Raw genomic sequence first — 18,769 nt, 5'->3', positions numbered from 1 at the left:
ATACTTTCTGAGTACGCTAAAAAAAATCAGTTGTGGACTGTACCTCTTACCCCACATTGAAAGTTTGTATATTTGTTATTTGTTCAAAATAGAGCCTATTGCTTTTTAGAAATCAAAGACACAGGTCACTATTTTTCTGTTCATTTAAAGTGTGTGTTGAGTGCGTATGTGGTCAGATATGTGCCAGCTTCATATGAAGTCGATCTGACTTCTATTCAGGACACTGTATTTGGCAAGCTGCCAGTAATAGGGTATTGAAGATACTGGTGAATAGCTAGCCCAGGTTACTGTTCACACAAATGCTCCGGCAGTTGTTAGGGTCAGGTGATCAGTCCTGGATTCCAGGCCAAAGGAAAACATCCGTACTTCAGGATGGGGTTGAGTATTTTAAACTAGGCTCATCACTAGGCTCATGCAGTTATGTCACATGATGTGGCTGTTTACCCTGTCTACGCCACAGGCCTTTTGTAGTTTAAGGGTATGGAGTTAGTATACTTGCTCCAGCTTTGTGTTTGGGAAATCCAAGGGATATTGGTTGTTTTTTATAGACAATTCAACAATGTTCTGTTTTTAAGACTTTGTACCATACACCGATCCGCCCCGGAGACCCAAGTGATTCTGGTTTAGGTAAGCCAAGGGACAATGATCTTCACGTTACCAGGGGGACAGTGGGTGGACAAGTCTCCCCTAAACAATGTATCTTGTCAGATTATGATGTCAGTCCGTTTAATAATGTTGTTGAACTCCCTTCAGCCAAAATACAGAGGAGCCCAGGCCCAGAATGTTACACATACTGACAGAAAGTGATCTCATTATGTGTGTCATGATGGTGCTGTCTGGCTGTCCTGCTGGTCTGGATGAGGGGTGCGTAGTGTGGTGCAGGTACTTGTCCCATCCTGCTCTTGGTCCAGGTTGGAGGGTTGCACCGATTCTGAGTCTTGTTAGCTGGTATGGATTGGTTTGGGGGTGTTGATACCAGAGTGGTCCAAGAGGGGGGTGCAGATGTCTCGGGGGCATTCTTGTTTTTCTATGACTTCACGTTGATTCTGTTGGTTCTGAGTGTCTTGGTTACATACGCGTGTGTGTATAGATGAAAAAGCTATTGAAGAGCACCTCATTCATCTCGGTGGAAGTTCCCATGTTCAAAAAATCCTAAAAAGAGAATTAAAGTTTCACACAACAAAGCATGACTGTGAAAGGTCAGGAGGCCTGACACTTGCACAAATGCACAACACTTGATTACAGTCAAAAAATCATGAAGCCATGAAGACGACCCACCTGTCCCAGTGTATTACCTGTAGTGTAATCTTCAGAAAATCATAAAAAATTAAAGAAAGGGGCCACAGCTACAGTAAGGTTGTATGAGGTTTGGGGGCCTGTCTGGTGTGTAAAACACTTGGTTTCAGCAGAGTGGGTGCTGTATTTGAAATGCTATTGAGCCATGAAGACGACCCACCCGTCCCAGTGTATTACCTGTAGTGTAATCTTCAGAAAATCATAAAAAATTAAAGAAAGGGGCAACAGCTACAGTAAGGTTGTATGAGGTTTGGGGGCCTGTCTGGTGTGTAAAACACTTGGTTTCAGCAGAGTGGGTGCTGTATTTGAAATGCTATTGAGCCATGAAGACGACCCACCCGTCCCAGTGTATTACCTGTAGTGTAATCTTCAGAAAATCATAAAAAATTAAAGAAAGGGGCCACAGCTACAGTAAGGTTGTATGAGGTTCGGGGGCCTGTCTGGTGTGTAAAACACTTGGTTTCAGCAGAGTGGGTGCTGTATTTGAAATGCTATTGAGCCATGAAGACGACCCACCCGTCCCAGTGTATTACCTGTAGTGTAATCTTCAGAAAATCATAAAAAATTAAAGAAAGGGGCCACAGCTACAGTAAGGTTGTATGAGGTTTGGGGGCCTGTCTGGTGTGTAAAACACTTGGTTTCAGCAGAGTGGGTGCTGTATTTGAAATGCTATTGAGCCATGAAGACGACCCACCTGTCCCAGTGTATTACCTGTAGTGTTATCTTCAGAAACTCATTAAAAAATAAAGACAGGGGCCACAGCTACAGTAAGGTTGTATGAGGTTCGGGGGCCTGTCTGGTGTGTAAAACACTTGGTTTCAGCAGAGTGGGTGCTGTATTTGAAATGCTATTGAGCCATGAAGACGACCCACCCGTCCCAGTGTATTACCTGTAGTGTTATCTTCAGAAACTCATTACAAAATAAAGACAGGGGCCACAGCTACAGTAAGGTTGTATGAGGTTCGGGGGCCTGTCTGGTGTGTAAAACACTTGGTTTCAGCAGAGTGGGTGCTGTATTTGAAATGCTATTGAGCCATGAAGACGACCCACCCGTCCCAGTGTATTACCTGTAGTGTAATCTTCAGAAAATCATAAAAAATTAAAGAAAGGGGCCACAGCTACAGTAAGGTTGTATGAGGTTTGGGGGCCTGTCTGGTGTGTAAAACACTTGGTTTCAGCAGAGTGGGTGCTGTATTTGAAATGCTATTGAGCCATGAAGACGACCCACCCGTCCCAGTGTATTACCTGTAGTGTAATCTTCAGAAAATCATAAAAACTTAAAGAAAGGGGCCACAGCTACAGTAAGGTTGTATGAGGTTTGGGGGCCTGTCTGGTGTGTAAAACACTTGGTTTCAGCAGAGTGGGTGCTGTATTTGAAATGCTATTGAGCCATGAAGACGACCCACCTGTCCCAGTGTATTACCTGTAGTGTTATCTTCAGAAACTCATTAAAAAATAAAGACAGGGGCCACAGCTACAGTAAGGTTGTATGAGGTTCGGGGGCCTGTCTGGTGTGTAAAACACTTGGTTTCAGCAGAGTGGGTGCTGTATTTGAAATGCTATTGAGCCATGAAGACGACCCACCCGTCCCAGTGTATTACCTGTAGTGTTATCTTCAGAAACTCATTACAAAATAAAGACAGGGGCCACAGCTACAGTAAGGTTGTATGAGGTTCGGGGGCCTGTCTGGTGTGTAAAACACTTGGTTTCAGCAGAGTGGGTGCTGTATTTGAAATGCTATTGAGCCATGAAGACGACCCACCCGTCCCAGTGTATTACCTGTAGTGTTATCTTCAGAAACTCATTACAAAATAAAGACAGGGGCCACAGCTACAGTAAGGTTGTATGAGGTTCGGGGGCCTGTCTGGTGTGTAAAACACTTGGTTTCAGCAGAGTGGGTGCTGTATTTGAAATGCTATTGAGCCATGAAGACGACCCACCCGTCCCAGTGTATTACCTGTAGTGTAATCTTCAGAAAATCATAAAAAATTAAAGAAAGGGGCCACAGCTACAGTAAGGTTGTATGAGGTTCGGGGGCCTGTCTGGTGTGTAAAACACTTGGTTTCAGCAGAGTGGGTGCTGTATTTGAAATGCTATTGAGCCATGAAGACGACCCACCCGTCCCAGTGTATTACCTGTAGTGTAATCTTCAGAAAATCATAAAAACTTAAAGAAAGGGGCCACAGCTACAGTAAGGTTGTATGAGGTTTGGGGGCCTGTCTGGTGTGTAAAACACTTGGTTTCAGCAGAGTGGGTGCTGTATTTGAAATGCTATTGAGCCATGAAGACGACCCACCTGTCCCAGTGTATTACCTGTAGTGTTATCTTCAGAAACTCATTAAAAAATAAAGACAGGGGCCACAGCTACAGTAAGGTTGTATGAGGTTCGGGGGCCTGTCTGGTGTGTAAAACACTTGGTTTCAGCAGAGTGGGTGCTGTATTTGAAATGCTATTGAGCCATGAAGACGACCCACCCGTCCCAGTGTATTACCTGTAGTGTTATCTTCAGAAACTCATTACAAAATAAAGACAGGGGCCACAGCTACAGTAAGGTTGTATGAGGTTCGGGGGCCTGTCTGGTGTGTAAAACACTTGGTTTCAGCAGAGTGGGTGCTGTATTTGAAATGCTATTGAGCCATGAAGACGACCCACCCGTCCCAGTGTATTACCTGTAGTGTAATCTTCAGAAAATCATAAAAACTTAAAGAAAGGGGCCACAGCTACAGTAAGGTTGTATGAGGTTTGGGGGCCTGTCTGGTGTGTAAAACACTTGGTTTCAGCAGAGTGGGTGCTGTATTTGAAATGCTATTGAGCCATGAAGACGACCCACCCGTCCCAGTGTATTACCTGTAGTGTAATTTTCAGAAAATCATAAAAAATTAAAGAAAGGGGCCACAGCTACAGTAAGGTTGTATGAGGTTTGGGGGCCTGTCTGGTGTGTAAAACACTTGGTTTCAGCAGAGTGGGTGCTGTATTTGAAATGCTATTGAGCCATGAAGACGACCCACCCGTCCCAGTGTATTACCTGTAGTGTAATCTTCAGAAAATCATAAAAACTTAAAGAAAGGGGCCACAGCTACAGTAAGGTTGTATGAGGTTTGGGGGCCTGTCTGGTGTGTAAAACACTTGGTTTCAGCAGAGTGGGTGCTGTATTTGAAATGCTATTGAGCCATGAAGACGACCCACCTGTCCCAGTGTATTACCTGTAGTGTTATCTTCAGAAACTCATTACAAAATAAAGACAGGGGCCACAGCTACAGTAAGGTTGTATGAGGTTCGGGGGCCTGTCTGGTGTGTAAAACACTTGGTTTCAGCAGAGTGGGTGCTGTATTTGAAATGCTATTGAGCCATGAAGACGACCCACCTGTCCCAGTGTATTACCTGTAGTGTAATCTTCAGAAAATCATAAAAAATTAAAGAAAGGGGCCACAGCTACAGTAAGGTTGTATGAGGTTTGGGGGCCTGTCTGGTGTGTAAAACACTTGGTTTCAGCAGAGTGGGTGCTGTATTTGAAATGCTATTGAGCCATGAAGACAACCCACCCATCCCACCTGTAGTGTTATCTTCAGAAAATCATAAAAAAATAAAGGTTCCATAACCCAAAACAAAGCTGGGAATAGTCAGATGACCTGCTTAGTGTGCAAAACACTTACCTGCAGCATTGTGGGTGCTGTGGTTTAAATGCTATTGGTTTGTGAACAGAATACCCCTATCCCAGTGCATTGTGCCACATTAAATAAAAGCAAGAGAAAAAGAGATTCAGAACACAAAGCTGTGTCAGTGTTCTGTGTAAAAAGTCGGTATGAACATCATGGGAGCTGTTTTTAATAAGCTGCTGAGTAAAGAATATTTTTATCTTCCTGCTGTCAGTAGTATTGTGAATATAGTTGACCCTTACCTGAATGAAAACAGGACGTAAAGGAAGGGTTTCAGAAATCAAACAAAGCTTTATTCCCGTGCTTACAGTCTGGGTAATTGGAGACTGCGCTGTTCTGCTTCCTATGGTCATATACCGGTTTTTCGCACGAAGCCGTATTGAACAGTATTTCTCGCGTTGTGAACGTGTGCACACAGCGGTCCCCCGGGTTCCAGTTCGTGCGTAATTACGCATCGATGAAAAACCGGAGGTTTTAAAAAAGATAATTAGCTCACTGATAGTTTGATATAAAGGGTGTGGAAATATCCACAAGTCGTGTTCTTTAAAATGCATTTGGTTTGACAGCATTCTGTGCTTCCATCGCGAAGATATGGACAAAAGAATATTCGTGCTTGGTCAAAAAAATGTCATAAAAACGACAAAGTAAAGGCTGAGAAAGCATCCACAATGTATTTTATACACAAAACAAGCATTCTCGCAACTCTAAGAGGTTTCGTGAAAGCGCTACAGGCGTGCCAAAATCGTTTTCGAACTTCGAGCTAACTTTACCCCGGTACTTAACCCTCGTAGCAGACCCTGGGAGGCACGCTCAAAATAATCATCTTTCCCAGTACTTCAGAGTCATATTTAGATCGCTTTACTGCAATTTTATTTGACTGATGGGAGATGTGAAGCCATCGAACCTGTACTGCGCTTTCACATTGAAATTGAAGCCATTTCTCATGCTTTCTCTCAGTGTCCGGGCTGCAATTGCGTGTAAAGAAGGCGACTTGAAAATGAAACGTGTAATCACTTTACAGAGGGTCTTCACGACGGGGTGCGTCAGCTAGTTCTCCATTATTGTCAGTTTACTGGACTTCTGAAGAAACCTATCTACAATGAAGATACAAACTGCACGGTTTAAGGCACATGAAGATAAATCTGTTTGCTGATTGACTCAAAACATGTCGATACAAATAATCTGCCAGGCTGATTTACTTGTCCGACCACCTCCCTCCGTCCCCCTTTGCTGTTAGCACAATTCTTTCAGTTTCTTTTCTTGTATTTTCCTTGCTATTTTATTGTTCCTTTTCCCCAGGTGGAGATGGATCCACAACCGAAACCGTTTTCACCCTGTGTTTCTGCACCGTCAGTCTGTATGAAGAACAGAAGTTGCACAGCTCCAGTGGCGCAATCGGTCAGCGCGCGGTACTTATACAGCAGTGCACAGCAGAGTCATGCCGAGGTTGTGAGTTCAAGCCTCACCTGGAGCAGTGTCTTTCTCTACTGAGCGCAACTGTCGAGTTTAGATACTCTTAGATATTTGATGGAGATAAATTAACATCAAACGAACAAGTAACGATTTATTTCGAGTCACAATCAAAGAAGGCTCCACAGCTGAAACGTTGTGTTTACCTCTATTTTCAGCATGGAATAAACCTATACTTTTCCATTTGCAGCCCACACATGCTGTGATGCAGCTCCCTACTTAAATTACTATCAGCTGTATACCTCCAGTTGACCTGTACACAAATATATGAGAGGGGTCTACTGAGACGAGAGGAGCACTGAAGACTTGATAAAGCTCTCGCATTAGATTATGTGTTTATGTTGTTCCCCAGATTTGTTTTAATGTTCTTTTTCTTTTGAAGTTGTTGTGTTTGGTTGTTTTTTTATAGTTGCTAGACAACTACAGGGATTTACCTAGGTTCCCGTAAGACTTCTCGTTTTGTGTTTGTTGTGTTTTCGGGTTACAACATTTTTTTTTTTCTATTGATAGGACCCCACGCATTACTGTGGGACTAGTTAACTTTAGTTCATACATTGTACCTGAAATTACCACATAAACTACTACTGTACTCTGTTTTCCTTTTTTTTAAAAAAAGGCAAACCTAATGTTTGTTTCTCCTTGCTTCTGATTGGTAGCTACAACGGGTCAGTTGCAACAAACTGGCTGCTGAAATTTGTCAGCAGCTCTGTAGCAAACCTGTTTTCAATTGCAACAAACCTAAAATAACAACTGCTCCCCATTAGATGTTACTAAAGTAGGAGACTAAGCAGACGAAGTGGAACAATAGATTACATTGGAACTGTCCTGAATGTAGTGGAAATAATATCGTCATTAAGTAATGAACAATTGCTTTCCAGACACTACAATTATTCACAAGGAATTTTATCAATACATATTTTATTAATAAAAGTGTAATATCTTAATAATGAAGTTTAATGTTATCTATATTAGTAGCTGTATTACAGGTAATGCATGCACAGACTTTATTATACTATAATGAATTTTCAGGTATCCCGGGGAGAGAACTGAAATGAAGGAAATACATATTTAAAAGGGGTGTAAGTCTTAAATGTGTTCGTTCACATAGGGGTGTTAATTGAATAGATTTGTTGTAATATTATTTGACTCTACACTTCTGTTTCTCAGGAGACAGCATTAATATCGGGGATTTGCGGATACAGATAATAAGTTGTACTATACAGGCAAATGTATGGTTACCTTAATGAAAAAAACTCTTATCATTAACCTTTTCAACATTATTATTTAAGACAGTCTTTCAGAACAGTATTCTCGTATTAGTGGCTATAGTCTAATGATAACGGTGGTGAAACAGGTGAAATGTGCGGAAAGAATTGGAGATGGAACAGGAGACTCATCCAATCGATAGAAAGCTTGGGTAGGACTGCACAAACACGATGCCAGTACTTAGTAGCGTCATTTAAAAAAATACGTGGTTTAACAATATCAACTGCTCTTCTGTGAGCTCAGCTCCACTACTAGTAATACATTGCCCAAATTTTCAAATTAGATACATGTGTTTTCTACATGTATATAATTGGTACTTTTTTTGTTTTAACTGATTTAAAATATAATCTTTATAAAACAGACAAAGGGTTTATGTGTCGCGCATGAAATTCACACACAAGTAAGGAAAGATATCGCGCTTAGGAAGAAATCCAGAGTGCAGACGCCGGCGATTGAAAACAACCACATACAGCCTGTATGTGCTCTACCACTGAACTAAACTTCTGACAACTACTGTATCTTTATCTGCAGCACTTTCTTTTAGGAAGAGTGAGGAGTCTACAAGCCTAGAAAATAAGACAACTAAGTGAAAGATAAATTTTCACTTCTTGATTAAAGAACATAAAAAACACCTTTCTTCCAGCCAGATTCAAACCAGAGAGAAAAGAGTTCCCAGCTGTTTCCACTATATTCCTCCGCTCTTACAACTGAGTTATCGAAAACACAGGAAGCCCACCTTTTGTCTTACATAAAGCACAATGTAGTGCAGTGGTCCTATTTATTTAAATCCCAGTTCGAAATCAAATCTCATTCCCATAGTCCTGTTTAGTTTGAATTTAAGCAGTTGTAGCAGCAATACTTGGTAATAAGACAGAATTAAGCGTTGCTGTGCTTTCCTAAATGAGGCCCCATCTCACTCTCCATCTCTGTGGTGCAGCCACAGAGAAAGTATTCATGCAGGCTGATTTAAGATATTTTCTTTTGATAAGGGACAGCTCCCAAACAGGGATGCATTTAGATAAGCCTGGCTATCATGATCAATGGTCATCCATTGGCGCCTATCTGTCTAGGGAGTGCCAAATGGACATCTGGACTGCATTCCTAAGTGTCAGGAGTAAGTGACTCGTATCTCACCTTGATCAACCAATCAGGGATTTGCAGGGCGTGGTAACACCACGTGGGTCTCCAATGCCCGCCAAAATCTCAACCAATCAGCACACATCTGTGTCTTGGTTAAAAAGGGAGCGCAAGCTCAGATCGGGGCTCTCCTTGGCCATTTTCGCGCATCCTCAGAGACAATCACATGATAACTGCTGTTGTCTGCACTGGGACTTGGACTTTGTTCTAAGCGCGAGGCCGAGGATCCCATACGTACTCAGAATTCTACCAACGTGAATGCTCCGCTTGATCAACGGCAGCCTACAGTTGGACCCTCGTCGACAACCTGAATAGCTTATTCAGTAGCAGCGCTGGTCCGGGAACGAACCAGCTTCTTCCCGGGCAAAAGAGTGACTTGTGCGGACTCGCGGTCACACTCTGTGCATAGATACTTTCTACTAGCCAGCTGGACTGCTGGTAGATCCCCTCGGAGCAATGACTGCCCTGCGCGTCGCAGTTAGATTCCTCCGCCCGTCCAACTCAGAGCTGCACCTCTACTGGTTGGCCGGTAGCCAGAGGACGCCGGGACAACGCCCATTGGACAACCACTGGAACCAAGGCTGCAACAGAGCCTGTCAGCTGGTTTGGTGTTCGTGCCGGGAAATTCCAAATCCATACACAGTGGATAAGTAAACCCCATGTCCTACATTGCGTCTCGAGAATTCAATTGTACCTCAACACAAGTTGTTATCAATTTAATTCACGAGTATTGCATTTACTTCCGAGTTTAGAGTAACAGTGGGTAATAACGCTGATTAGCGATTTTGTAACCGAACGATATATATTGACATATATTCTCTGTTGTGTATCTCTTTGTGTTTGCATCTCTTCGAGATTATATACCTTGTATATTGATAATCCTCACAGTAAGGTCTGCCGCTTGTATCCAGGCAGACTGGTATATGTTTGGTGCACAATTTATATTAATAACTGTATCTCGTGTATTGAACATGTGTGTGTGCGTTGTTAGTTGTTCTGACGATTGATTTTCTAAAAACCACAGCGAACCACCTCGTGATTACTGCTACATGAATAATTGTCTCAGTAAACCCATCAAACCTGTACACAGCTAAGGAAGAGTAGCTCGGAAAATACCCAACTCAACAAGCGAGCGCATTGGTTGCTCTTGCTCTTAATGCAAGGAGCTGTTTTTTATTTCACATTCATCATTATTATCCAAAAACAGCTGCACAACTGGTCGCATTTGTGATTATGTCACTTCTCTGCAAAACTGGAAACTACTGTAGGTTTATGTAGCGCCAATACATTTAGCTGCTACTCCTGCTGCTACTCCTTCGTCCTGTTTTAAAAAAAAACATAAACAATTTTCTAATGAACAACTCATGAATTATTGCCAGGATCTATATTTAGCGTTTGGTAGTGATAACACTGCAGATATTGATTGAGTAGAAATTCATGATGTATTAACAGCTTTATCTGAAGCGAGAAGTCCTAGAACGCCATCTATGAAGTTTTAGGATTCATACCAAGAAATGCCTTTTATTTCCCACCCCAACTGCTGCTTTGGCATTACACATTATGTGAACATTACCAGTTTTGGTAGCTTCTGGGCACGATTTTTCTAAATTGAAACTTATTACAAAATTCTTGTAAATCAGGACTAATTTTAATATCAAATGAAATTACTACAGAAGAAAAGGCTTAACTGAAATATGAATAAGACTATGCAAGCCTAAAAAGTAGAACAATTCAATTTCTATAACTTATTTTTAATTTTTTTAGAAATTGGCTCACACACTGGAAAAGACTAACGTTTCTCTTTGTTAGAGTATGTGAATAACAGTTTAACCCCAAATGTTTGTAGTTGTGATTCTGTTAAAATTCAATAAATCGTCTATCAACAGTAAGAAATTATAAAGAAAGAAAAAAAATGTTTTATTACATAAACTATAAGACAATGAAGAGAGTTTACTTCGCTTTTTTTCTTTTGACTTATGCGTTCAGGATCCGAACCCATCTGTGGACGGTTGTGTTTCTTGAATCTCTTGTAATCATCAAAAGTCGTTGTTTTGTGCTTCAGTTTTTTCTCGAGTTGTACCATGGATATTTTATATGATCAATACTTTACATGCTCTTTTGCATTTTTCTTCACATACAGAAAAAGTTCAAGTTGTTCATATCACAGAAGATTGCAATGTGAGTACAGTAATATAAAACACCTGAAGATGCCAGGGATTGAACCCCGGACCTGTGGAGCAGTAAGTGACTTGTAACGCTGACATAAGAAATACTTACATAAAGTGCTTTTACTGACCATATTACAAATCACAGGAAGTAAGGTCTTAAAACATTGGGCAGTAGTGGGATTTAAACCCACGCCCCTGAGAGAGTGGAGCCTAAAATCCAGCATATTAGACAATTCAGCCACACTACCTCTGGCCCCTTCTCCTTTCCTCTCGTTGCTGAGTATAGGTGCCTTCATGCAATTGAGCCAGTTTTGAATCCCAGCCAATACATCTCCAAATCTTTTCAAATGAATCTGTGATCTTGTAGCACATCCTCTGAAAGAAGCAATCGAAATTGGAAACGTCTTCTTCAACACTGAAAAGCTCAATTAGGACGAAGCAGTTGTACACAGGACAGCAGTACCGTATATGTTCTTGATTGATTCAGACTCGTTCTCAGTGGTTCTTGCTCACCAAATAACTTAAAAGCTGAGGAAGAACGCTACGAAAAATACTAATCAAAATACAAAATAATAATCATTATTAACCAGAAACAGCAGAAAAACTGGTCACATCTGTGATTATGTCGCTTCTCTGCTTCAGCAAGGTCAATAAAGGACTCTCTGAAAGTAGTAAAACACTGAAGAACTGCAAAACTGAATTCAAAATCATATTAGGAATTCTGAGTGATGCCTGCTGACATGCAATCCAATACGGATGTTGTCTTTAAATAAGAATTCTCTATGTTTCCCTGCCTTTTCCCTGGAGTGAAACTATTGGATTGAAGGAATTCTTATCATAGGTTTACAAGGTGCCGTTGATATTTGGATAAATCTATGAACTCGTGATTTTTATATACTTTAAATATCGGCCATATGCACAGAATAAAATGACAGTACTAATGATTTTTCCTGAGACGAAGCACAACTTATCTTTCCAAGACAGCTGATAAAGGCAAGCCAGTGGATACTCTAGCAGAACATGGAAAAACGTTCAGCTTTGTAACCAACAAATTCCCCATTTAGATCTGACATGTGAGGTATGCTTTATGATTGCTTGAAGTGAAACCCACAATCTCTTTGGAACTTAGACAAGTTATTTCTGATGGAGCCCTATGCGGAAAGACTTAATCAGCTCTACCCCTGAGGATGACTCGACTCGAAAATGCAGAACATTAACGTTTCACAGATAAAAGGAGCACAACCGACATTAAAATTGAGGGCGCATTGTGATTTGCACTGACTCAAAAGTGATCTTGGTAGACAAACTTCCCTGCTGAAGGTGGAAAAAAGAATTTGTGTTGAGAAGAAGAAACACTTTTTTCTCCCTGCTTTGATGTTAAGCTGATAAAGTAGCTTTTAACACATTGCTCCACTTGGTGGTTGTAACACAAAAACTCTTAGCAGCAGTGGGATTCAAACACACACCTCCAACAAGACTGGAGCCTTAATCCAGCACCTTAGACCACTCAGCCACACTAACCACTGTGTCCTGTCTCTTTGTCTCATTACTTGCCCGGAGGAAGCCGGGTGGCTTTTGCTCTTGTCCAACAGTGGCGTTATGACTATGGAACCGACTGCACCTGCTTTTTCTGAGATGCTTCCCCTCTCATGGTGAGATCTCGAATTCTTAAACACCTCTGGATAAAGTTCTTCTGTGGAGCAGGCTACAGACCTCTGCGTACAGCACCCTTGATGTTGTTTTATTTCTATAGCAGCACCCATCCGGAATTTGTTTTTGTTTTACTTTTTATTTGAACAACAAAATAGATTCAATATAAACAAGAGCACATATAACGTATTAATAGACTCGTGAGGGGCACATAAATAATACAATCAGACTTTATGGAAAAAAAAGTTAAACAAAGTATATTTCCTCAATTACAGGACAGCACAAACAGTTCTTAATGCAGAAATGGAAGCCTGTCTAAATTTTCCTTTCTGTTAAAGACATTTCGGGAATCACTTTTTTTGGGACACTGATTTTTCTCCTTTGGGGAGCTAAAGAAGACTATAGGGTGTGGCACAGTGGTAGTGCAGTTGATTCTAGCTCAGAAAGTTGCGCGTTCAAATTAGGTTGGGGTCAGCTAAGAGTTTTTCACCATCTGCTGGTGCTGAACCCAGACTTCTCACCATGTAGTTGAGTTCTTCTCAATATCTCAGCATCTCCAAAACATCATGTCCAACTTTAGAGACAGCTACATCAGACAATGAAAGTTTGAGACCACTTTATTATTACAGGTTCTAGCAAACCTGAAAGCTAAGGCGTTTCAGGCCACTTTTTTAATTAAAAAAGTGTCTGAAGCCTCTAAATAAAATTAGGCTTTTTTAATTGTGTATGAAATTCACTCCCATGGGCTCTGAAAGGGGAAATATACTGTTGGGATCCTCGCAAGTGAGGTGTCTCTTCTTGTGGTGAAGCACAGTCATACCTGACTTGTCCGGAATGACCCAAGACAGACTTTATCCAGAAGCGACGGCACCACTCCAAGTAGAATGAGAGAGAAACACAGCACGACACGGGGAGTCAAGAGGCTCCCACAATTCACCTTTCCTCACATTACTGATTTCTTCACTAACATTTTGACCGTTTTACAATCACAATGACCGTTTCACATTAAATAAGTTTTTAAACCATCAATATTTAAGAAAAAAAATAGTACATTTTTTTCCAATTATTAAAAAAAACATTAAATGCCTTGATTGCATAAAGTTTCACAGACAGAAGCAGCACGCCAGCACAACCAACATTAAAATGGAGGGCACACTACGATTTGCATTGACTCAAAAGTGATCTCGGCAGACGTCATTCCCTGCATAACGCAAAAGGTGGCAAACCGCATTTGGTTTGAGTGGACGCAAGAAAGTTTTTGTTTTCTGCCTTGATGTCAAGCTGACAAAGTATCTTTAAACACTTTGCTTAGTTTCTCGAGGGACTGCCAAAAAGCAGCTCCCTCCCCTTTGAAGTCAGTTGGAAGAGGGTCGGTTACCACTGTACTGTGTCTCTTTGTCACATTACTTGCTCAGAGAAAGCCAGGTGGCTTTCGCTCTTCTGGTCCGACTTAGTGGCATTACGACTGTGTAACGAACTGCACCTGCTTTTTTTGAGATGCTGCCATTCTCGTAGTGAGATCTAGACTTCTTTAACACCTCTGGATATAGTTCTTAAATGAAACAGGCTTCAGACCTCTGCGTACAGCACCCTTGATGTCATTTTATTTTTACAGCAGCCGCATCCGGAAAGTTGTGTCTTTTACGTTTTATTTGAACAACAAAACTACATACAATACAAACAAGAGCACATATAACGTATCAAGAAAATCTTCAGGGGCACATGCTATAATACAATTACACTCTATGAAAAACGTTTACACGACGTTAATAAAGATAAGGTCCGCACAGCTTGTTCTTACATTTCGAAAGAGTCCGTAAATACCCCTTTACGTCTATTTTGAACTGTTCAAACGTAGGACTCTTCCCAGACCATTTCACTTTATACCACATTCCTAAATGAGGATGCATCTCCCGTTTTAGAACTATTTTGGGCGGTATGGCTTATACAACACACCCACAGTATTCTAATGGTGGACTGCAGATCTGTGCTATAGTTCAGTCGAATTCGAAGGATCCAGCAATCGTACTGGATTTGACTAGGATTCTGAAATGTCACTTGCAAAAGTATTCAGGTTTGCTTGAACCTTTGATAAAAAAAAGTGATCTAATCTGAAACTACCCATTTTACAATCTCTGAGGTAGTTGTCACTAAACTCGGACGTGATGTGGCACACATGTGCCGTGTGCCTTTACTTTTCTAAAAAACTGGTATCGGGAAAAGTTTCTTAATATTTCTTTTGATTAGCATGCAAGAAAATGTGATCATTACCTATGGAATTTCCCGCCAGCGTGGAGCTTGAATTCACAACCTTGAGATTTAGTGTTCAAGAGTCACAGAAGAGGTCGGCCTGGTCTTCAGTTTGCCAACGATAAGCTCCGGCAGTGCTCCTCTGTAAAGCAGCTTGTTTGGATCGGTTATGTGGGACGGCATTTCGATACTAAGATCATTTGCAGTGCACTCAAAAAACATAGATGAAGAAGGTGTCACAGTAAGGTGAACCCAAGGGCGAGGGATGTTCCTGCTTCGTGTACATCTACACCACCTAGCAATACAAACGGGGTGCTAGGGCCCCTCTACATTACCACAGGCTCTGTTTGTCTCCCAGAATCACCAATGCACACACAGACCAGCGACAAGCATTTGTATTGTATAAGTGCCCTTTTTATTTTCCAACTACATTCACATTCACTGTCACCCAAAAACACAACGAAAACAGAATTCACAGCAGCAAAAGGTCCTTCCCAGGGTCAAAATGAATACAGAGGGGCAGCAGTCTTTTCTGTAAAATACATGAGAGAGGTTACTCGATCGTCTCTACTTAGTACCTGTAGTCTCTGATGGCCCACTTTGAGGAGAGGGGTATCGCCCAGTCCTATTTCCCCAGTCTCTGTTCAGGTAACAATAGAAATCCTCTGCGACTATATTACATTCCTCTCAGTTTGAATCGGCTAACTGTGCCAGTTTCCTTGTTCCTCACCTTCAGGTGTTAAAAGTCTCTGTACAGTACCTCTGTTCCAATGCCAATGTCTCTCATTGTCGTCAGTTACTGAACCAGTAGATCCTTGCCTCCAGGTATTAGAAGTCTCTGCAGAGTTCCTCCGGGGTCTTGCACTCTGCAGCGGGGTCTTGCACCCTGCAGCTTCCTTGTGCTGCCTGTGTCGTCTCCAGGATCCAGTGGGAATCGGGAGCCCCCTCTGTTCTGTCTCAGGTCTTTTTTATCCCTCTCCTTAGCCAATCCCTTTCAGGGGGGTTTCCACTGTCCCTGTCAGAATCAGGTCTGCCCAGTATTTTTCCAGGAGGAAGCTTGTGTTGTTTGAGGAATGTGGGAGTGCTGAGCTAGGTGTCATGGAACCTTATCAGTTCACCCCTTGGTCTGGCTAAAACTGGCTCAGCGACTCCTCACACCTCCAAGTCTCGATACCTAATTGCTCCCTGAACGACTTGGGTTTGACTGTTTTTACTGACTGTTCCTGTATTAATTGGGACAACTGCAGTCACCCCCTTGAGTGAGAGGCAACATTGACACCATCCTGGAATTCAACATAACCTAATCAATCACAGCCTGTTTCTGCCTCAATAACCCACACCCTGTAACACAAATCAACATAACCCAATCAATCCCAGACCGTGACTGCCTCAATGACCCACATCCTGCGACACAAGCTTCACCTGGAGCACAATGGCTGTGTTTTCAGCTACGGAAACTTCCTGTTGACAAGTCGGTGTTTGTGTTGCTTTTTCTGCTCAATGGAGCTGTATTAATGCAGGCACACGTGCTTCCACGGCAAGTTATTTTATTAGTGCTCACAAACCAACACACTGCAGACACCTCTGATACTGTCACTGCTTGTGGACCCCGTGTTCCTGCCGTCAGCCTACTATACCATGTTCATGCACATCTAGAAATATTACTGCTGTAGTACAGGAGCGAAAGACGAAACGAAAGCACACCCAGTTTAAAAAGGCACATCTGTCAACTGCTGAACTTCACAAGGATGGGATTCACACCCACATGTGCAGAGCACAATGGATTAGTAGTCCATCGCCTTACCACCCCACCACCTCATCCCAGAAGTTAGCCTCCTGACATGAGTTAGTACTCAAGATGGTCGTCTTTCCTCTACTCAAGGATCATTTTCCTCTTCCACCTGCGATTTCACCATTTTCCTTGAAGATGTCAAACATAAAAAGCATATTGAGCTCCTTGGACTTGAAATTACCAGATAAAAGCCATTTCTCATCACTTGCTCAGCGAGCAGGCGCAGCGCACACAGAACGCAGGTATCTCAGAGCGGTGTGTCTAAGAGGCTGTAAAAGGATAGTGCTCTGTTGGTGCTGTGGCTTAGCTGGTTAACGTGCATGTCTAGTAAATAAGTTTCTGGGTTCAAATCACCACAGTGCTTTTCTCCTCTCTTGCCATGCAGAGTTGGTCGTTGTGGACAGCAACAGGTGTCTGCCTTAACTTTAATGGAAGTGTTCATTTCTGGAACAACTTTTTTAAAAACAAATTCCACACATATTGTGATAGATAAAATACTAATCTTCCCTGTCAGTGCAGAATAATTAGTGCCAGCTGGCATGAAAACGACAAAAAAAACATTTTTGTCTTTAGCGTAAAACCTGTGAATGTAGAAGAAAAGATGACGAATGTCAATTTTTATGGCACCGTGAGCTTGTCCTTCAGTCAAACACGTAGGTAATTCAAACACACCCAGAGATGCACTTTGAATTAGCTTTGACCTAAATACTATCTACTCCAGATGTGATTGGGCCTCTTTCCACATCCTGATATATGCAGAGAACACAAGCTTTTGGCACGAGTGAATATAAATGTAAACATAAATACTATTCAATATATCGGAATTTTGTTTACCTGGGGATCCTCAAATCAGGAGTGTAGAAAAGAACACCGTTAAACACCGGGAGTGCAGAACATGATAAAAGTGTTCTTTAAACAAAAAGTGAAAATAGTGAATATGTCTTTCACTTAGATGTTCATTGAATGCTCAGTAAACGATAAAGCAGAGGCTCGTTTTGTGAATTCTCCTCGCATCAGATTGTCTTGCTTCGACCTTTAAATTGTACACTGTGTAGACCCTTCACTCTCCCTAACTCAATTAAAGAGCTGCAGGCAAAAGTGCCTATCAGTTTAGTTCAGTGGTAGAGCACTTGCATCTCGTGTATAAGGCTTTGTTTTCTACTGCCACTCTGGATTTCTTTTTAAATGCAACATCTTATCTGTGATTGTCTTTCATGTGACATCCCCCGTGTGTGAATTTCAGCATGACACATAAAATCGTTTGAGATGCTATTTTTAAAACAGACCAAACGAAAGACCTAGTAGCTAAATACAAGTAGAAAACACATGAATCTAATTGAGAAAATTTGGACTGGAGCGATGTATAGTATTGTAATGGTTGGGGGTTCAGGTGGGCACCCTTGCCATTGCCACTTAAGTCAGCCCCCCACCGTCGGGGACTCAAACCTGCGACCGCCACCATAGCTCAACAGGGACCCAGCCGCTTGAGCTTAGGGACGGACTCCCTTTAGTTCAACAGGCTGGGTCCCTGTTGAGTGATGCCAGAGGTCTGGGTTTGAGTCCCTGACGGTGGGGGACTGACCTGATGTGGCAGTGGCGAGGATGCCCATGTGAACCCTGGAGCGTTACATTGGTGTCAGCAGTGGGATGGGATAGCCCTTTGCTGAGGTTGGTGAGTTAAGCGGGGGAGAGTGTAACGCATACGGCCACCATTGAGTGTGTAAGAGCCGGCTTACCAGAGCGGTGATGTCACTGCCCTTCCCTGTAATAGCAGGGCCACAGCCGCAGGACTGAAGGGAGATTGCTCTTTAGCTCAACAGGCTAGGTCCCTGTTGAGTGATGCAGGAGGCCTGGGTTTGAGTTCCTGGTGGTGGGGGGCTGTTGTGAACACCGGAGTGCTACGGTATTACTAATAGCAGCACAAAGCTCACAGTGGTGGCTTTAGGGTATCAGAGCCAGTGGTGCAATGGATAATGTGTTTGACTTTGGCTCAGAAGATTGCAGGTTTGACTCCTCCCTGGCTCGTTAAGCTTTTAAACTACACTTCTCAGCGTACACAACCCTTCTATCGACTGGATGAGTCT

At 42.2% G+C, this 18,769-nt stretch overlaps 2 protein-coding genes and 1 non-coding gene across 3 annotated transcripts in view; all 3 read left to right on the top strand.

Moving 5' to 3' along the window:
* The window catches only part of LOC148669375 (antigen WC1.1-like), a 590,051-nt gene that overhangs the window by 368,231 nt on the left and 203,051 nt on the right, over nucleotides 1-18,769 (top strand). The window lies entirely within an intron of this gene.
* The window catches only part of LOC148669398 (uncharacterized), a 469,383-nt gene that overhangs the window by 401,175 nt on the left and 49,439 nt on the right, over nucleotides 1-18,769 (top strand). The window lies entirely within an intron of this gene.
* On the top strand, nucleotides 6,333-6,426 carry trnai-uau (transfer RNA isoleucine (anticodon UAU)). Its single transcript has 2 exons — nucleotides 6,333-6,370; nucleotides 6,391-6,426. It is a non-coding gene; the product is annotated as a tRNA-Ile (tRNA).

The sequence above is a fragment of the Lepisosteus platostomus genome, chromosome 5 (genome assembly GCF_059453375.1).
Source record: "Lepisosteus platostomus isolate fLepPlt1 chromosome 5, fLepPlt1.hap1, whole genome shotgun sequence".
Lineage (NCBI taxonomy): Eukaryota > Metazoa > Chordata > Actinopteri > Semionotiformes > Lepisosteidae > Lepisosteus > Lepisosteus platostomus.
Note: the sequence above shows the minus strand (reverse complement) of the source record. Positions and strands in the feature narration are given on the sequence as shown.